This window comes from Chiloscyllium plagiosum, unplaced genomic scaffold (assembly GCF_037043375.1).
Source record: "Chiloscyllium plagiosum isolate Xiang-an unplaced genomic scaffold, Cpla_swu_hap1 HiC_scaffold_20, whole genome shotgun sequence".
Taxonomy (NCBI): domain Eukaryota; kingdom Metazoa; phylum Chordata; class Chondrichthyes; order Orectolobiformes; family Hemiscylliidae; genus Chiloscyllium; species Chiloscyllium plagiosum.
The window spans coordinates 71325235-71347795 of NW_028270158.1; positions in this window are offsets into that span (position 1 = coordinate 71325235).

The window sequence follows — 22561 nt, forward strand, 5'->3', positions numbered from 1 at the left end:
AATAAAAGCATAGACTACTTTCTAAATGGTGAGAAAATTAATAAAGCCAAAGCACAAAGGGATCTGGGAGTGCTAGTCGAGGATTCTCTAAAGGTAAACATGCAGGTTGAGTCCGTGATTAAGAAAGCAAATGCAATGTTGTCTCTTATCTCAAGAGGGTTGGAATATAAAAGCAGAGATGTACTACTAAGACTTTATAAAGCTCTGGTTAGGCCCCATTTGGAGTACTGTGTCCAGTTTTGGTCCCCACACCTCAGGAAGGACATACTGGCACTGGAACGTGTCCAGCGGAGATTCACACGGATGATCCCTGGAATGACAGGTCTAACATATGAGGAACGGCTGAGGATACTGGGATTGTATTCGTTGGAGTTTAGAAGATTAAGGGGAGACTTAATAGAGACGTACAAAATAATACATGGCTTGGAAAAGGTGGATGCTAGGAAATTGTTTCAGTTAAACGAGGAGACTAGGACCCGTGGACACAGCCTTAGAATTAGAGGGGGTCATTTCAGAACAGAAATGCGGAGACATTTCTTCAGCCAGAGAGTGGTGGGCCTGTGGAATTCATTGCCACGGAGTGCAGTGGAAGCCGGGACGCTAAATGTCTTCAAGGCCGAGATTGATAGATTCTTGTTGTCTAGAGGAATTGAGGGCTACGGGGAGAACGCTGGTAAGTGGAGCTGAAATGCGCATCAGCCATGATTGAATGGCGGAGTGGACTCGATGGGCCGAATGGCCTTACTTCCACTCCTATGTCTTATGGTCTTATGGTCTTAAGCGCCACATACGAACAACTCCTGATCCTGCACGATAAAGACCACCAGTCAACAATCCACAAGCCAGGGACACTGCCAGACAGAACGGATTCAGGATGAACCAGGTAATGATTACAGACGCTCACAACAGACTTCACAAATATAGACAAGAAATTGCACGCCAAAAATCGTTAATTTCAAAAACCACTAATCAGGAATGGACCCGGACCATAGAACAATCCGTCACCATAGGACAGAATAGGACCACACACCACAAAAAAAGACACTGAAAGAAAAAATGGACAAACTAACACACAACAGAGAGGACACCACAACCCACACCTGGGTAAGAAACCTCGCCCACAGACAACTCACAGACACGGAAAGAACAAGACTAGCCAAGGGACTCAACTACAACCACAGGGATGCCAAGATAGCAGACTTCCTAGCAGCACTAAAATGCACACTCAGGAACAATGGACTGACAGAAGAGACACAACAAACAGTGAGACAAAGTATCGTACCTCTGATAACAAAGAAAGGACAAACACATAATCTCAACACCAAGGAGAGCGAAGCACTGAAATCACTAAGAAACGATAAGAACATAATCATACTACCAGCAGACAAAGGCAGAATGACGGTCATCCGAGACAAAGCAGAGTACATCCAAAAAGCGCAACAGCTACTTGCAGATACCAACACCTAACAAAAGAGGGAGTTTGACCCCACCCCACAGCTCAACAATAGGAAAAACAACACACTGAGGAACCTACAAAAAAACAGACAGATAACCAGGTTTGACCTACAGAGAATGAAACCTGAAAGCAACAACACCCCCAGATTCTATGGACTACCGAAAGTACACGAACCAGGCATCCCACTCAGACCAATAGTATCACTACCAGGAACACCATCACATAAACTGGCTAAAGAACTACAGCAGAAACTGAAACACCTGATCAGCGGATCCACACACTCTCTACAGTCAACACAGGAATTCTTGGACATCATCAGAAATATACACATAGACAAGGAAGAAACTATGGTCTCATTCGATGTAACAGCACTGTTCACCTCTATCGACAAAACCATCGCCAGAGAAACAATAGCCAACCTGCTGGACATACAGAACAGACAACAGGACGGTGATCCTATCAATAAAGACGGCATACTCAAACTACTGGACTTGTGCCTCACAATACACTTCACATTCAACAACCAAATATATGAACAAATCAACGGTACACCGATGGGCTCACCCATCTCTGGACTCATAGCAGAAGCGGTAATGCAAAGATTAGAACAAACAGTCTTACCGCAAATTCAAACACAACTCTGGGTCAGATATGTGGATGACACCTTGGTAATCATTAAAAACACAGAAATAGAGAACACACACCGGATCATCAACGCCACACTCACAGGAATCAGATTCAGTAGAGAGGAAGAAAAGGACAACCAACTCCCATTCCTAGAAGTGATGGTAAAGAGAACACCAAACGGAGAATTCACCACAAAGGTATACAGGAAAGCCACACACAGAGACCAAGTCCTGAACTACGAAAGCAACCACCCCAACACACACAAAATAAGTTGCACCAAGACACTGTTCAAAAGGGCCACAACACACTGCAGTACACCAGAACTGCAAAAAGAGGAAGAAGAACATCTCTACAATGTATTTGCCAAAAACGGATACCCGTGCAATTTCATCAACAGATGCCTGAGGGAAAGACAACAGAACGAGGACATGCCACAACCCAAAGGACTAGCCATACTACCATATGTCAAGAGCATTTCCGAACTGACAGCCAGACTACTGCGACCAGTAGGACTCATAACAGCACACAAACCAACAGCCACTCTCAGACAACAACTCACCAGAACGAAGGACCCGATACCCAGGATGAGCAAAACCAATGTAGTGTGCAAAATCCTGCAAGGACTGCACAAAACACTACATAGGACAAACAGGAAGACAGCGAATGATACGCATCCATGAACACCAACTAGCTACGAAACGACACGACCAGCTATCCTTAGTAGCCACTGCAACGGACAGCTGGAACTGACAACTGGAAGTGGCAGAGACAAACCACTATAAATGCCGGAGTAAAACTCACAGAAGCGCCTCACAGGAGGCTTCCAAGCACTGAGGATGTCACCTAGACAGGGGACGAAACGTTTGCAACAAAAATTCCCAGCTCGGCGAACAGAACCACAACAACGAGGGTAAAGTAAAGCTAATAGGGGAGGAGTAAGTACAAAAAAATTAAAACACAAAATACAGGACAATTGATAGAGTTGACTGATCAATACAGTGGCGGAACCTCAAATTAATAGGGAGTCGATTAAATTCATCGAGATAGGCAGTGAAAGACGGATTAATTCGGAGAGAAGTAAATGCTGAGGAATAGAATGTATTACATACAGGGCAACAGAGATTATTAAAGACACGGGAATAGAGAAAGGATGAAATATCCGGTAACAGAGATGATTTCAAGGTTTAATGTTGACAGGGTGGAAGCAGGCGTAGCCATCTGATGAGCTACCAAGAAAAGGCGACATACCCTCAAACTTCAGACCCTCAATATTGAGACTTGGATCTCCCTCCTTCCAAGACTAAAATTAGTCGCCTCTGATATTCTTTGCATCCCAAGATCACCTGTCTCCACCTCACTGAGAACTGCCTCATTCCCTATCTAGTTGACGTTGAACGTCACACATGCCCATCTTGCCATTCCCTCCTGAAGTATTGCCTATCTGCTCTTTCTGTACTCACATGGGAGAGGACGAATGGCCTTCAGCTGTTCCTCTTTCCAATCTCAAACTGAGCTAAATTGTCTCTTCCACTTCCTCCGTATAGGTCTCAAAATGGACTTTTTTAATTCAGTTATCGACTGAGGATTTCGCTGGCTAGCACAAGTATCTATTACCCATCTCTAATTGCGAAGAGGACACTTAAGTGACTACCACAGTGCCGTAGATCTGGAATCACATATGGTCTTGACCATTTAAGAATGGAGCTTTCCCTCTCGACACAACATAAATGAACTGACAATCAACTTGGTATTTGTGGACATCATTAGCCTCTTTAATTTCAGGCTTTTATTGAGTTCAAATTCCACCGTTTGTTGTAGTGGGACTTGAACTTGGGTGCCCAGATATTTAATTGGGTCTCTTCAAGAACAGTCTAGCGATAATTCCAATTTAGCCGTTGTGTCTCCCTGCTGTATTGCCTCCTCCTGTGCAACAGGCTGCAGAAGGACCTGAGTAAGAACTGAAAGAACTGTGAATGTTGTAAGTCAGAAACAAATACAGAAATTGTTAGGAAAACTCAGCAAGTTTGGCAGCAGCTGTTGAGAGAAATTGGCGCTGAATAGCCTCCTGTTCCTTTGGATCAGACTGAAGAAGGTGCTGAATGATCTCCTAGTCTCGTCTTTCTGGGTGTGTCGACGCCAACAGCACACTCATTGTATCATTGAAAATGAAGCCATGCTTAATCACAATGTACACAATGCTCTCAGTGTAGCTGCACTGGATTTTTGTACAGCTGCAACATGACCTCATTGCTCAGAAACTCAATCCCTCCAGCAATAAAAACCAACACACCTTACACCTTCTTAATATCCCTATCAACTTGGGTGGCAACTTTCAGGGATCTATGCACATGAACACCGAGATCTCTGTGCTCATCCACATGCTAAGAATCTTACCGTTAGCTTGGTACTCTGTATTCCTGTTACTCCTTCCAAAAGAGAATCACCTCACACTTTTCCGCATTAAACTCCAATTTTCGCTTCTCAGCCCAGCTCTGCAGCTTAGCTGTGTCCCGCTCTAACCTTCAGTATCCTTCTCCACTTTTCACATCTCCACAACCCATTCTTCTACACCCTCATCTCGGTCATTTATAAATATGACAAACAGCAATGGCCCCAAAACAGATCCTTACAGGACACCACTAGTAACTGAACTCGAGGGTGAACATTTCCCATCAACCACTAACCTCTGTCTTCTTTCAGCTAGCCAATTTCTGATCCCATGTCTCCTTATTTTCTGTAATTGCAAACCGTGGGGAAACTTATCAAATGTTTTTCTGAAATCCAAAGAGAACACATCAACCACAAGACATGTTTAGAACTCTAGTCTTGTAATGTGTTAAAACTGAGATTATCCCATTTCTGAGCACTACAGTTTAGGAAGAATGTCAATGCCCTGGATCGGTTCTGGAAGAAGATTAATAATCATAGCATCATAGCTACAGACCTCTAACCCCTCAGCATGTTCTGTTATTCAAATTAACTTCATACATTCGTGTTTGTGACTTATCACTTAATAAATACACAGAACCAAAGAAAAAACTCTTTCTCAGATTTAACATTAACGACTGGTCCAACATCCAGTGCCGTTTGTGGAAGAAACTTTCAAACGACTACTATACTTTTCTGTGTGAAAGTGCTTCTTATCATCGCTCCTGAACACATTGACTCTAATTTTCAGACTATATACCTTTCTTTGAGAATTCCCAACCAGGGGATATAGTTTATCTTAATCTACACTGTCTTCTAATTTATAGGAAGAGCAGACCTAATTTGTACATTCTCCGCTCATACCTTGTGCACAAAGTAGAGGTATCATTTTTTCAAATCTGCTCTGTATGTATTCTTCCAAAGGTGTGGTACTTGGATCTGTTAGTAGTCCCAGCGTGATCGAACCAGGCTTTTCATACCTGCAGTGTAACTTCTGTGGCCACATATGGGATGAGTCTGTCACGAGTTAGGAGAGCATGTGTTGCCCTCCCAAAGGGCCGTCAAGACTCAACCACATTGTGGATCTTGAGTCAGATATGGGCCAGACCAGGTAAGGATGGCTGTTTCCTTCTCGAACGGGCATGCATTAAACGTTACCTGTTGAATTTTTAACTGAAAAACACTGAGGCAAAAGGATTAATCAGGTCGTTGACCATTTGCCTGGAGACATTAACAATATCCCCTGGAAGATTTGCTTTCGTATGGTTTGACCTATTTGCTTCCTTCGTCGGCCTCGTTTTACAGTAATAATGGGACGTGGTTAAATAATTTTATAAATATTTATAAATATTAAATAGACAGAGTCATAGAGTCATAGAGATTTACAGCATGGAAACAGACACTTCGGTCCAACCCGTCCATGCCGACCAGATATCCCAACCTAATCTAGTCCCAACTGCCAGCACCCAGCAAATATCCCTCCAAACACTTCCTATTCATATACCCATTCAAATGCCTCTTAAATGTTGCAATTGTATCACCGACACCACATCCTCTGGCAGCTCATTCCTTATACGTACCACTCTCCGCGTGAAAACGTTGTCCCTTAGATCTCTGTTATATCTTTCCCCTCTCACCCTAAACGTATGCCCTCTAGTTCTGAACTCCCCAACCCCAGGGAAAAGACTTTGCCTATTTATCCTATCCATGCCCCTCATACTTTTGTAAACCTCTATAAGGTCACTCCTCAGCCTCCTACGCTCCGGGAAAACAGCCTCAGCCTGTTCAGCCTCTCCCTGTAGCTCAGCTCCTCCAACCTTGGCAACATCCTTGTAAATCTTTTCTGAACGCTTTCAAGTTTCAAAACACCTTTCCGATAAGAAGGAGACCAGAATTGCACGCAATATTCCAACAGTGGCCTAACCAATATCCTGTATAGCCGCAACATGACCTCCCAACTCCTGTACTCAATACTCTGACCAATAAAGGAAAGCATACCAAACATCTTCTTCACTATCCTATCTACCTGCGACTCCACTTTCAAGGAGCTATGAACCTGCACACCAAGGTCTCTTTGTTCAGCATCACTCCCTAGGACCTTACCATTAAGTGCATAAGTCCTGCTAAGATTTGCTTTCCCAAAATGCAGCACCTCGCATTTATCTGAATTAAACTCCATCTGCCACTTCTCAGCCAATTGGCCCATTGGTCAAGATCCTGTTGTAATCTGAGGTAAACCTCTTCGCTGTCCACTACACCTCCAATTTTGGTGTGATCTGCAAACTTACTTACTGTACCTCTTATGTTCGCATCCAAATCATTTATGTAAATGACAAAAAGTAGAGTACCCAGCACCGATCCTTGTGGCACTCCTCTGGTCACAGGCTTCCAGTCTGAAAAACAACCCTCCACCACCACCCTCTGTCTTCTATCTTTGAGCCAGTTCTGTATCCAAATGACTAGTTCTACCTGTATTTCATGAGCTCTTACCTTGCTAATCAGTCTCCCATGGGGAACCTTGTCGAACGCCTTACTGAAGTCCATATAGATCACATCTACTGCTCTGCTCTCATCAATTTTCTTTGTTACTTCATCAAAAAACTCAATCAAGTTTATGAGACATGATTTCCCGCGCACAAAGCCATGTTGACTATCCCGAATCAGTCCTTGCCTTTCCAAATACATGTACATCCTGTCCCTCAGGATTCCCTCCAACAACTTGCCCACCACCGAGGTCAGGCTCACCAGTCTATAGTTCCCTGGCTTGTCCTTACCACCCTTCTTAAACAGTGGCACCACGTTTGACGTCTTCTGGCACCTCACCTGTGACTATCGATGATATAAATATCTCAGCAAGAGGCCCAGCAATCACTTCTCTGGCTTCCCACAGAGTTCTCGGGTACACCTGATCAGGTCCTCGGGATTTATCCGCGGCACGGTGGCACAGTGGTTAGCACTGCTGCCTCGCAGCTGCCTCCCGACTCAGGCGACTGACTGTGTGGAATTTGCACGTTCGCCCCGTGTCTGCGTGGGTTTCCTCCGGGGGCTCCGGTTTCCTCCCACAGTCCAAAGATGTGCAAGTCAGGTGAATTGGCCATGCTAAATTGCCCGTAGTGTTCGGTAAAGGGGTAAATGTAGCGGTATGGGTGGGTTACGCTTCGGCGGGTCGGTGTGGACTTGTTGGGCCGAAGGGCCTGTTTCCACACTATAAGTAATCTAACCTTTAACCGTTTGAAGACATCCAGCACTTTCTCCTAGGTAATTTGGACATTTTGCAAGATGTCACCATCTATTTCCCCACAGTCTATATCTTACATATCCTTTTCCGCAGCAAATAGTGATGAAAAATATTCATTTAGTATCGCCCCCATTTTTAGTGGCTCCACACAAATGCCGCCTTGCTGATCATTGAGCGTCCTTATTCTCTTCCTAGTTACCCTTTTGTCCTTAATATATTTGTAAAAACCCTTTGGATTTTCCTTAATTCTATTTGCCAAAGCTATCTCATGTCCCAGTTCTGCCCTCCTGATTTCGCTCTTAAGTATACTCCTACTTTCTTTACACTCTTCTAATGATTCACTCGATCTATCCTGTCGATACCTGACATATGCTTCCTTCGTTTTTCTTAACCAAAGACTCAAGTTATTTAGTCATCCAGCATTCCCTATAGTTCACAGCCTTCCCTTTCACCCTGACAGGAATATACTTTCTCTGGATTCTTGTTATCTCATTTCTGAAGACTTCCCATTTTCCAGCCGTCCCTTTACCTTCGAACATCTGCCTCCAATCAGCTTTTGAAAGTTCTTGCCTAATACCGTCAAAATTGGTCTTTCTCCAATTTAGAACTTCAACTTTTAGATCTGGTCTATCCTTTTCCGACACTATTTTAAAACGAATAGAATTATGGTCACTGGCCCCAAAGTGCTCCCTCACTGACACCTCAGTCACCTGCCCTGCCTTATTTCCCAAGAGTAGATCAGGTTTTGCACCTTCTCTAGTAGGTAAATCCACATACTGAATCAGAAAATTGTCTTGTACACACTTAAGATATTCCTCCCCATCTAAATCTTTAACACTATGGCAGTCCCAGTTGATGTTTAGAAATTTAAAATCCCCTACCATAACCACCCTATTATTCTTACAGTTGGCTGAGATATCCTTACAAGTTGTTTTCTCAATTTCCCTCTGACAATTGGGGCGGGTCTACAATACAATCCCAATAAGGTGATCATCCCTTTCTGATTTCTCAGTTCCACCCAAATAACTTCTCTGGATGTATTTCCAGAAATATTCTCCCTCAGCACAGCTGTAATGATATCCCTTATCAAAAATGCCACTCCCCCTCCTGTTTTGCCTCCCTTTCTATCCTTCCTGTAGCATTTGTATCCTGGAACATTCAGCTGCCAGTCCTGCCCATCCCTGAGCCATGTTTCCGTAAATGCTATGATATCCCAGTCCCATGTTCCTAACCATGCCCTGAGTTCATCTGCCTTCCCTATTAGGCAACTTGCATTGAAATAAATGCAGTTTAATTCATTAGTCCTACATTGTCCCTGCCTTCCCGAACTGTTTGACTCACTTCTGTTCTCAGCTGTATCCGTCTCAGATCGATCTCTTTCCTCACTATCTCCCTGGGTCCCCCCTCCTCCCCCACCTTACTGGTTTAAATCCTCACAAGCAGTTCTAGCAAATTTCCCTGCCAGTACATTCGTCCCCTTCCAATTTAGGTGCAATTCGTCCTTCTTGTACAGCTCACATCTACCCCAAACGAGATTTCAATGATCCAAAAATGTGAATCCTTCTCCCATACACCAGCTCCTCAGCCATCCATTCATTTGCTCTATCCTCCTATTCCTGCCCTCACCAGCTCGTAGCACTGGGAGTAATCCAGATATTACTACCCTTGAGGACCTCCTTTTTAAAATTCTGCCTAACTGTCTGTAATCTCCCTTCAGAGCCTCAACCTTTTCGCTTCCAATGTGGACAATGACCTCCTGCTGGCCCCTCTCCCCCGTGAGAACATGCTGCACGCTCCCTGAGACGTCCTTGATCCTGGCACCAGGGAAACAACACACCATTTTGCTTTTTCTCTGCTGGTCACAGAATCGTCTGTCTATACCTCGGACTACAGAACTCCCTAACATAATTGATCTCTTGGAAGCCGACGTACCCCTCGTTGCATTAGAGCCAGTCTCAATACCAGAAAATTGGCTGTTTGTGCTACGTTCCCCTGAGAATCCATCACCCCCTACATTTTCCAAAACAGCATACCTGTTTGAGATGGGTATATCCACAAAAGACGTCTGCTTTAGCTGCAAACCTCTCTCACCCTTCCTGGAGTTATCCCATCTATGTGACTGTATCTGAGACTTTCCCCCCTTTCTATAACTGTCATCCATCACATACTGTAGCTGTTGCAAATTCCTCATCGCTTCTACTTGTCTCTCCAACTGTTCCACTCGATTGAAAAAACTAGTCTTTCTCTCGAATATCCCAAGTAACGTTCAGGTTCTGAAATGTCTATGCCCACAGTTTAGCTTAAAATGCGCGATTACAGCTCATTGAACTGGAGTTGACTCTCTTCTTCCTCGTACCAAGCTTCCGGGTTTTATATCTCAGTTCCACTGTTTCATTTACACCGGTTCAAAAAAAAGTTCAAGATAATGGGTTGTATATGTGGGCCTACCACACCGACGCCACTCCCGACACCAGGATTCCTATTCCAGGTTCACAAATTCGTCGGTGTGAACGTCACTGCTGACAACTTCCTCCACATGACTTCCACAAGGAATATAAGATAAAGATGAAGTCTAATCAGCAAAGAAGAACGAACGATGCAACCGGCTTGGTGATTGGAATCAAACGGACTCAGGAGCCTGGATGCCGCAGACCTGTCAATGCCAGTCACCTTGAAACAAAAATTCATGAGGAAGGGAATGAGAGAGTTTCACCAGGGCGCAAGTGTTTCACCAGTAAAGTGAGATTACACAGGTTAGGATTTGTACTGGTTAAATCCACCAACGTCAAGCTGATGTTACTCTTTTCTCTGACCACTGCCTCCTGCTGGTCAACAAGGCAACGTGGAATCTGAATGTGAAACTGGTATTATCATCAACAGTGGAGGAGCTCAAAAGGGATTCCACAGTTTGGAGAAATGGGAAGCCCCTCTCTTAGTCTCCATCAAACTGATGGTAACTTGTAAAGGGGAGCAACAAGAGGATCTTTATTCTGAAAAGTACTTTTAATGTGAGAGCGAAATGGGGAGAACTGTTCAGATTCCAGTGAATCATGCAGAACCTTCCTGAGATGCAGACGATGGGTGTCAATGCCGTGGTCAATTTCCAGGAGTCGAAGAACCTTAAAGCCTCACTGTTTACCTCAGATGCTTCCAAGATAATCTTCGAGTCCATGGTCCACACTATGTAGCAGTTCGGCACATGCTCATGTTTGCTCTTCGAGAAGTTTCACACGGACTGCTCTGTGCTCAGAGACTGAAGGGAAAAGATGAATCTGTAACGTTATCACAGCCCGAAATCCTGAAGATCAAACCTTTTATGCCAGACAGTATAACACGAACACCACAGACAGAGTATTCACCTGGTCTTTCCTCCTTACCGATACCAGAACATCGCAGAATAGGCACTTCGAACCTCGATGTTGCACCAACCTGTGAACTAATCTAAGCCCATCCCCCTTCACTATCCCATCAGCATCCATATGAATATCCAAGGATGTTTAAAAATCCCTCATGTGGCTGCGTTAACTATATGAGCATGTAGAGTATTTCCCTCTCTGAGTTAAAAAAAGGCTCTGACATCTGTCTTAAGTCTATCACCACTCAATTTGCAGCTATGTCCCCTCGTACGTGCCGGCCTCATCATTCTAGGCAAAATGACTCTCGCTGTCTTCCCTACCTAATCCTGTGATCAACTTCTAAGTCTCTATTCAATGCTTATTAGCCTTCTTATCTCAAATGATGACAGATCCAAGTCCATCAACCTTGACTCATAAAATATTTCCTCCAGACCAGATAAATCTCATCTGCACCTTTTCCAATGCTTCTATATTCTTCCTGCAATGGGGCGGCGAGAACTGTACACAGCATTCCAAGTGCACATTTTGCACAGTTGCGGAGGAAAGTAATGAGGTCTCAGATTAAAGATACCCCGTGGAATCCCATCATCGCAGATTCCACAGACATTACCTGGGAAATTATTCATCTCTTCCAGGAATCTTTAATTCCAGACCTCTATTGAATTAAAATTCAAATCCAGTGTCTTTGGACTGACAGTCCAGTTATAATTCCACTAGGCCACTGCCGCCACCCGCTGAATGGCCTCCTCAGGTGTAACAGGCGAGAGAAGTGGTTGTTTGCTTCTGACGCTGTAAATCAGAAACAAAAAACAGAAATTACTGTTTACTCAATCAATTCATTATCTGCATCAATTATTGTACCAACCATACCATTGGCTTTTAGATGATGATTCAAACTTCTGTGAGGTACTTTGTGCAATGTCATCTGCAAGTCCAAATGCAACACCAAGACCACCTCCCCTCGATCCACTCTGGTTAAAACTTTCTCAGAAAACTCTAATAAAGTAGTCAAACATAACTTCCTTTTCACGATGTCCTGCTGACTCTGCTTGACCCTTTTCTCTGAATCCACCTCATCTTCCTGTTTCGAATTGCAAACCCAATATCCCTCTCCTAAACTACAAGATTTTCCAACTTCAACAACAGTATATTCTTGTCGGTCTCCAGACTGCAAACACAACAGTGGCCAAAACCTGGGGTATGACGGAGTGATGAAGGTGTAAGTTGTACTGTACCTTGAAGAGAGTTGAAAGCTTGCAGAACTATCTCATATAGCACCAAGTGTTCTGAACAAATTACAATGTGACATTTAGTCGAACAAATCCAGTCACTGCGTTGCCTGGAGACAAAAACAATTTCAAAATTGTCCAATCAGTCGAAATTGTGACTCAAAATACCAAAATTGAATCAAGTCTGAATTTGGTATTTTGACAGTATTAACACCAATGAAACGATACAATGCTGTGGGGTATAAAACTGGAATAAAAATGGACAGTTGGAGGAGAACTGCCAAAAGACCAATAGATGTAGGCTGCTAGTCAGAATTCTCTGAGAGGTACCTGACAAGAGAAGACTTTTGCACAGAGAAAAACATTGACACTGATTTGTAGAGTAAATCTACAGAGGCAAAGAGAAGATTCGATAGCTGGCTGGTTTTGAAATTTGAATTTTTCTGTCACTGTTAATCGGGTGTTTTAGCGAACTAGTATTGTAGAAGAGCAGGTAAATGACAGTTTAGAGAAAGGAGTTGTAAATAGTTGTCAGTTAATTATTCTCTGTTAGGCTGTGATGAATTAAATTCTTATATTTTACTTCCAATAATGACCTTTTGGGATACTTCTTGGCCTGTCAAATTTTATCACATTACAGCCCGTGGTGAATCTTTTGTGTTTTGCTGCATTAAATTATTGGGGGAGGGGAGGATTTATGCTGCGTCATAACAGATTGGGGGCTTTCATATGAGATAATGAATTGGTTTAGACACATTTGAATAGATTCGTGGGTATGAAGAATCCCAATAGATTCAAACGCTCGGAGGTTAAGGTCCAAGAAAATTAAATAAAAAAGTAGATGAGGCAATATGTTTACTTTCGCGGATTTGTAGATGATTGACTTAGAAGTGAGAGAAATGCCTCTTAAAATTGCTAAAGAGGTTCTGGGATTTAAAGGTGGTTTTCATACTTACCAAGAAAGTTGAGAAGGAAAGAAAAAGGTCATAATTATAGAATTAGCAAAGAAGTTGTATTTCGGTTTAACCAAGGACAAAAGTAAAGCTAAAATTTACTAAGCTAAAAAGTAAAGCTAAAAAGGGAATTATTCAAATACTTTGGTGTGTCAGAGAAACCGACAAGCGCTGTAGAGATAGAAAAACTTAAATTACATTTGAGGAGAAGGGAGTTAGAAGATAAACAAAGAGATGAAACAGAGAAGGAGAGAGAAAAGTAAAGAGAGAGAAATGAACGGGAGAGAGAAAGGGAGAGAAGGAAGACAGAGTCACAAAACGAGAGAGAATTTGAACTTGTGAAATTGCGACCTCGTCAGCAAAGTCAAGTTAACAGAATGTAGATTAAAAGAGAAGGTAGTGAAATACACAAAGATGGGAAAGTCTGCCACGTTTTGATGAGAAAAATGTTGAAGCCCACTTTGTTTAGTTTGCTAAAATGTTTGGGCAGATGGACTGGCCCGAGGATTTATGGGTAATCCTTGTTCAGGCTAAACTGGCACGGAGAGCAAGTGAAGTATTCGCTGTGCTGTCAGATGAGGTTTGCAGAGATGATGAAGAGGTTAAATTGGCTATTTTAAGTGCTTGTGAATTGGTACTGGAAACATATAGACAGCGGTTCAGGAATATAAAGAAGGAAACAGGTCAGACTTATGCAGAGTTTGAAAGTCGTAACCACAGACATTTAGCGAGATGGGTGCGTGCTTTAAATACAGATAGGACCGATGAGAGTTGATAATAACTCACGTGGAGGAACAAAATGTTCAGGAATTGAGACTGGCTGTAAATTAGCAGTTGGTGCATCGGACAAGCATTCGGCCAGAGTTTCATCTTGTGAGGGATGAAAGTTGGGAAGAGGGGCGATCCTACACTAACAAAGAGTAGAGAACACTGGTAAGAGTTTACCGCAAGTTGCAAGAAGAAGCCGAAGAGGGTGGAAAGGAGGTGAAATGCCTCAGGTGTTTTCACTGTAATGGAGTGGGACACTGAAAATTAAAGTGCTGGTCGTATCAGAGGGGCAAGTGGTTAAAGTGGTTTTCCCTGCCAGAAGGAATACCATGTAAAGTCACAATGCTGCTCATAAAGAAAAGCATTGTGCGAAAAGATGTTGGAAAAACTGCTAAGCCAGTGGCATCAGTGAAGGTAGTAAAGGAGACACCACAAACAGTCAAGGAGCTGGAGGAGAGTGCATTGCCTAGGCAGGGACTGGAGTTGGAGTTAGCACCTGATCTCTGTAAAGAAGTCACCTCTGTGAGTAAAATGCACTCAGAAAGACAGAGGGATAAGGGCAAGAAGTTATAATTTTGAGAGCTAAAGGAATTAAACAGTCATTGATAGTAAGAGATGAACGAATTTGCAATCTTTCCGACCTGTTCGCCGAGAGTGTGGTCATTTGTTGGATCGATGGACAGAATTTAGCGTTCCCCTATGACAGATTAGGTTGGAGTGCCAACTCACGAAGTAACAGTTCGGGTAATGGACAGAGTGTCAGTTCCAGGAATACAGTTTGTTCTTGGGAACAATTTAGCAGGGTCCAAGGTGGGAGTGAAGCCCCTTCTTGTGGAGAAGACGAAGGAAGACAAAGAAACCGAGGAGGTAAAACAGAAACAGCCTGATATTTTCCCAGACTGTGATGTAACAAGATCCCACTATCATAAGTCACAGCACGAAGCTAAATCTAAACAGGAAGATGAATAAGTTGAGGTTTAATTAGCGAACATCCTGTTTGACGTAATGTCGTAGGAAAAGCCTGAACAGTCAAAAGTTAGACAGACGTGTTTAGTCTTGAAAGGCGAAGGGACTTGCAATAGAGAGACAACATATATATGTGAAGGCGTGCTCTGAAACAGAGGCAGAGATTATTCTTGAGGGTTATTATCTGAAAGATGGAATCCTGAGACAAAAATGGAGAACACCTCCCCCGCAGGTTAGTGCAGAGGAGAAATGGGCCGAAGTGCATCAGGTTGTGTTGATGATAGCATATAGACAGGCGGTGTTATGGGTAACACATTAACTACCTGTGAGAGGTCACCTAGACATATGAAAGTCTCAGGGTAAGGTACAAAAACATTTTGATTGACCTGGAACGTACAAGAATGTGGTAAGCTTTTGCTGTATGTGTCATACATGCCAAATGTTAGCTAAGCCACGGGCGGTACCAAAACTAGTACCTTTGTGGCCAAGTCTCGCATTTGAAGAACATTTCTCACAGGTTATGAACGATTGTGTAGGTCACCTCCTGAAAAGAAAAAGTGGGAACCAGATCTTGTTACCATAATGGATGTGTCTACCAGATGTCTGGATTCAATTCAATTCCGGAGTATCAAGGCAGAAAGTGTGGTGGATGAGTTAGGATTTTTTTCCACTCGGTATGGGCTACCCGGAGAGATTCAGTTGAAGCAAGGTCAAATTTTACTGCTTGGGTGTTTAAGGAGGTTATGGATAGCTTAAGTATACAGCACTTTAAATCAAGTACATTTCGCCCTGAATCTCAGGGAGCTTTCGAAAGATGGCATCAGATCCTGAAAGCCATGTTGAGAGCAGACTGTAAGGAATATCCGAATGACTGGGATAATGGTATCCCGTTCGTATTATTTACCATTAGAGATGCCCCAAACGAATCTACTCAGTTCGTTCCCTTTGATTAAATATTCGGGCCTAAATTAAGAGGCCCTTTGAAACGGATTAAAGAAAAATTGACAGGACCAAAGGGGGAGATCTTACACGTTTTCGTACTGTATCCAGTGTTAGAAGATTCCTTCAAAGCCAATTGTAGTGGTCGCTATCAAATTGAGAAAAAAGTTGACACAGGTGAAATATCTAGTAAAGATATCAGATAGAAATAAAGGTGTCAGGTGTGACATGTGAATATAATGAAACCGTATTTTGCTAGAGAGAAAGAACGAAAGAAATATGTGTTACTTACTGCCCCACAGAATGAGGAATCAAATCCAGATTGTGTGGATTTGGATGTGTCTCAAAATAGATTAAAAAATAAAGATATCCTTGAGGAGTTGGCAAGGCTCGTAAACTATCAGCCTCATGAGCATAGAACGCAGCTGAAAGGTTCGTTACAGCAGTACAAGGATATTTGTAAGAATCGGATGGGGAGGACTAATGCTGTTGAACATGGTGTAGATGTCGGGAATACTGCTCTAGTAAAACAACACCCTATTGGCTTAATCCTTTCAAAGCCACGCGGGGCCAGATACAGGGGGAGGCCATGCTTGCCAAGGATATCATCAAACTGAGCCAGAGCGAGTGGAATTCGCCGATTGTCTTAGTTCCCAAACTGGGTGCGGTAAAATGGTACTGTGTGGATTATCGGCAGGTCTACGCCACTTGAAAATCGGACTTGTATCCAATACTGACTTTGGAAGACAATGTCGGGAATGTCGGAAAAGCCAGTTACATCGCCATTTTAGACTTAGTTTTGGTAACTGGACGGTACCTTTATCAGAGAGAGCGAAATAAATTTCTACATTTATATCCCCAAATGGGCTGCATCAGTTTAAAGTGATGCCCTTTATAATGAAGAACGCACCAGTCACATTCCAACGACTCATACAGAGTTGAGGCTGAGTTAACAAACTGTGCAGTCTATTTGGACAATGTTGTGATCTTTTGTACGTCCTGGAAAGAACATATGGTACAGTTAGCAGAGCTCTTTGAACGACTACGAGAAACAGAAATAGTAAGAAACTTATACCAAACTGAATTTGCAAAAGCAGATTTGACGTTTTTGGGCCATAACATCGGCCATGGAAGGTCAACCCATTGGAATGCAAAGATGCAGGCCATCGAGGAATTTCAATTACGAACCTCAAAAGATGGTGCTTTGATTCCTATGACTCAATGAATTCTACTGGAAGTTTGTTCCAAACTTGAGCAGTGTAATGTCACTGTTAACCAATGTGCTGAAAAACAGCAGTTTTCTTTTCAATTTTATGTCGGTGTAAGGGGACTGTACCTTTAAGAGATTTGAAAAGCGAGGAAAGACTTAGAGAACCACACTGATAGTATTGGAAAATTTAAAATGTATCATTTGTTTGAATAGCTAGAGCACCTGTGTGCACGAGACAAAAACAAATTCAAATTTGATTAATCAGTTTAAATTATGCCGCAAAATGTCATACTCCAATCAAGTTTGCATTTAGTATTTTAACAATATTAAAACCAATTACTAATTGTCAATTATCAATTTTCAGTTACCAGTGGTGTACCACTAGGATCTTTTTTTGTTCCACTGATTTTTAAAATTTTTATAAACAACATGGATGAGGGCGGGCATGGCTAGGTTCGTACATTTGTGGATGACACGAAGTTCAGTACAGTTGTCGACCGTGCCGAAGGATATTTTAGGTTACACAGGGCTGCAGAGCTGGGTTGAGAGGTGGTAAATGGAGATTAATGCAGGAAAGTGTGAGGTGACTAACTTTGGAGGAGTAACAGGAATGCAGATTCCTGGGCAAATGGTAAGAATCTTGGGAGTGTGGATAAGCAGAGACATCTCGGTGTCCATGTATATAAACCCTCAATGTTGCCACCCAATGTGTTAGGGCTGTTCAGAAGGCATATGGTGGGTTAGCTTTCAGTAACAGAGGGATCGAGTTTCGGAACCATGAGATCATGCTGCAGCTTTACAGAACTTTGGTGCGGCTGCACTGAGACTATTGCATGCAGCTCTGATCACCACATTATTGGAAGGATGCAGAAGCTTTGGAAAGAGTTCAGAGGAGATTTACTCGGATGTTGCCTGGTATGGAGACGAAGGTACTACGAGGAAAGTTTGAGGGACTTGAGGCTAAATCATCAGAGAGAAGAAGGTTGCGAGGTGACTTAATTCAGACATATAAGATTATCAGAGGTTTAGATCGGATGGAAACGGAGAGCTGCTTGCCTCGAGAGGACAGAGCTTTTAATTGAATCGTGACAGATATAGTACAGATGTCAGAGGTAGTTTCGTTACTCAGAGAGTAGGAGGGGCGTGGAACACACGGCCTGCAGCAGTCGTGGACTCGACAAAGTTATGGGCATTTAAATGGTCATTGGTTAGGAATATGAACGAGAATTAAAGAGTGTTGATTAAATGAGCTTCAGATTGGTTTCCCCGGTTTGGCGCAACATCGAGGGCCGAAGGGCCTGTAGTGTACTATAATGTTCTATGTTTGATGCTCAATGAACCTATCGACTGTTTTTGGGGTATAATGTCAGACATTTAGAGCAGTCAGCCAGAGAGGCAAAGAGAACTGCCAACCCAACAATTCATACAGCCTGCTCAGCAGAGCAGCTCTCTTCAAGGTGCCTTTATCTAGCAACCAGCTGTGAAGCAGAATCCCTCAGAAGAAGAAAAGAAAACAGAGGAAAACCTACAGAGGACATTCGGCAGAGCAAAGTGGTTGTGAACTATGACTTTCTTTTCTTAATCGTGACCTGGATTTGTTTTATCACACCAGCATAGTAGAGGCGAAGATAAAAGATCGATGTAGAAAAAGGAGTTGTAAACAGTTGACAGTTTCTTTACTCTGTTAGACTTAATTTATAAAGTTGTTAATTTTTACTTTAATTAGTGACTTTTTGGATAATTCTTTGCGTCCCTAATTTTACCAAATCATGGCACTGGGAGAATATTTTCTGTGTTGCCGGTTGAAATTATCAGAGGGATTTAACCTGTGTCGTAACAATGCACACACAGACATACAGTTATACTGAGTTATATGAAACTACTGATCAAACAATCTCTGTGTCTGCCCGGAGAGTAATGGAAGATCTTAACATCTAACTGGGTCAGTAGGGAAGGTTCAGATGTCACGTTTAAACATGGCAGCTCCATGCCTGATTCATTTTAAAGCTGCTTACTGCTGGCTTTAAATAATTGGGCAGAGGCAATTGACAGACGAGAAGGGAGCATAATTTTTAAGGTGAAAGATAAACGGTTTTGAGGGGTTTGGAGGGAAAGGTTTTCAACCAGAGAGAGGAGGATCTCATAATTCAGTGCGTCGGACTTTACCTGGATGATGAACACTTGAAGTGTCATAACGTTCAATATTTTGATTGTGGCGCTGAAATCTGGAACAAGTGTTGGTTTAGTGCAGTCTTGAAACACAATTTCCATGTACTGAAGGGACTCTTGGTAGGGTTCTATGGTTCCAAGAATTACTGCTGGGGTCAGGTTGGAAACTGAAACATTGTGATCAGATTAATCAAAGAGCCGTCGTTGCTGGAAACATGAAACAGAAATAGAATTAACTGGCGAAACTCAACAGGTGCGGCACCATCTCTGGAAGGAGAAACAGTGTTACCAGAATCACTCTTAACCTGGACTTCTTCATCTGAACATGAGTTACTGGACTCAAAACGTCATCACAGCTTTCCTGCTGCACAAGACGCTATCCTTGCAAACAAAGGAGAGGTGTTCATTCCGAAAAGGAAATTGAGGTTCAAGTGTTGATATTCATCGACTATGGAACATTTGTTCGACTGCGCTCAGTATACAGGAGGTTGTTCTCGGGCGTTATGTTCCAAAAAGATGAATTGTTGCACTTGAGAAGATGCAATTATTCAATTGAAAATGCGAACAGAGATGACAACGTTCTGTTTCATCATTCAAGGCACCAAATACCATCTAGGTCCTCTCTGTGATGAAAAAGTGAGGACCTGTGAAATGAGTGAGTCCTCATGACTTGTTTTTGGAAAGTCAACAATTCCTTTTAATGTTTAGCAAATATTCTAACTTTTTATGTCCATTGATTCAGCAAGGAATGCAAATTTCAAATCTTGAAATGTGAACTTTCTTTTGCATTTTCTGCGTTGTCTGACTTAAATAGTTTTCGAATGTGCTTGTTGATATTTTAAGAATAAAGTACATAATACAGAACAAACAAACAGTCCACGTTTGCAATAACTGAGTGTGGTTGCTCCAATCTGTGTATAATAAAATATAATATCTCAAAAATCCGAACTCCGTGATTCCCTCTTGCGTTCTGATCATGTCAGGCATACATTCAGTTTAAACTGATAATCCGAATACCCAGCAGTTTATGGACAGAACGTGAGTTCACAACATTTACTTACAAGCACTTTATTGAAGAATGAGAATAACTAAACAAGGCACACATTGTTAACCTAATGACGAAATTGACAAATTCGTCTGTTCTAAACTCAGTTAAAATTATTCCTTCCTACGAAGAATTACTTCATGCATTGTAAAAATTGCAAAGCTACTGTCATTTCTTCAAGGAGCAACCACAGACTCTGAAATTCGCATTAACATCCACAGTGTTCCAACCATTCTTTCGGACTTGTGGAAATGTACAGCAGAGAAACAGGCCATTCAGCCCAATGAGTGAATTTACGTTAACATCCCTCAGTTCTTCTATGATCCCAAACAACTGCAGGTTTGTTCTGCCATTCAAAGAGGTCATTCTTGTCTGCATCGACTGAATGAGTTATCTACCTGTTGTAATCCCACTTTCCAGCAGATTGTCCCTTGAAGACAACACCATTTGAGGTGCAGATCCAGGTTTCCTTTAAATCAGTTGAACTATTCTAGCTGAAACATCCCCTCTCCCGAAGCTGAGAAGTGAATTCCCGACATATGATCACCCTACAGATGAAAGGGCTCATCCTCATGTCCCCTATAACCTTTCCCTCTTCTCCCAATAGCAAGGATCCTCCATTCGGAATGATATGGCTCCATTCAAGTCCCAGAGTGTTCGGACACCTCGATCAATTACCTCTCTTTCTCCACTGTTCTGGTGAAAATGACCTTAACCTATCCAACCTTCCACGATGATGCTGTAATGTCCACATATTAGCAACATTCTTGTAAATCTCTCCTGTTCTCTCCACACTGCAATTCTTTCCTCAATGTTAGGTGGTGATCAAAACTGAGCATCAAATCGGAACTGTGAGCAATCTAATGTCGCATGTAGTTCCAGTGTTCTGGGTCTGGCAGGGAGAGAGGTAATTTGTTTTGGGTTGGATCTTTTGCAGGCTGACGGGGTAGTAAATTGGGGAGGGGTAATATGGTATTATATCTCAGTATAGATGTCCCGTCAGGGTCTACGATATATAATGGAACTGGAGGGAAGCAGTTGTGCATAGTCTGATCGAAGTATGGGGTTAATCAGTTCCTCACGAGTTAGACAATGTATTTAACACCCTCACCTCTGTTGTGCTACCAGCTGACGCAATCACAGATCAAGCAAAACCCCAGGTGGAAATCCAGCTTGATAGATTAAAACCTTATTTCCTTTGATTTCACGAAGTGACCTCTTCCTGAATTGTCCAAACCCTAAACTGCAATTCATGTTTCGGCAAAATAACAGGAGTTCATTATAAAAAAAGTTGATTAAACAGAGTAAATCAAGCTACTCACTTACGATGCAGAACACACAGTAAAAATATAATCGTACTAATCTCAAAGAAATGCATACATGAAAAGAGAGAGAAAAAAAGTTTTTTTAACGTATTGGACTAAACAGTTCTCCCGGTGTCATTACAAACAAAACACCCTTCGTTTCATACTCACACCGGAATCTCTGCATTAGTGGGCGGCACGGTGGCACAATGGTTAGCACTGCAGCCTCACAGCGCCAGAGACCCGGGTTCAATTCCCGCCTCAGGCAACTGACTGTGTGGAGTTTGCACATTCTCCCCGTGACTGCGTGGGTTTCCTCCGGGTGCTCCGGTTTCCTCCCACAATCCAAAAATGTGCAGGTTAGGTGAATTGGCCACGCTAAATTGCCCGTAGTGTTAGGTAAGTGGCAAATGTAGGAGAATGGGTCTGGGTGGGTTACGCTTCGGCGGGTCGGTGTGGACTTGTTGGGCCGAAGGGCCTGTTTCCACACTGTAGGTAATCTAATTGTAGGTAATCTAATGTTTGATAAAGCGGCTTGTGACTTCCATGATTAACCTGGAACTCCATTAAACTTCTTCTTGGAGCTAAGAGACAGCTCAGTGCCAATATACTCAGCTTTAAATCAACTCTTCAGACTCTTGTTTAAAACTCAACAATACTGGTCTGCAGTGAACACAAACTTTCCATTCCACGGTAAGGTGATTGATTAAATCTCTCATTCCCTTCTCATGAGCACTGATCTATACACCCACCAAGTTCCAGAATCTTAGAAGGACTGAAGGAAATAACAAATCTGATAAAAATGAAACTGAGTTACTTTGTCTTTCGGGCATACGACTCAGTACATAATCTACAATACCCCCAAAATTCCTTA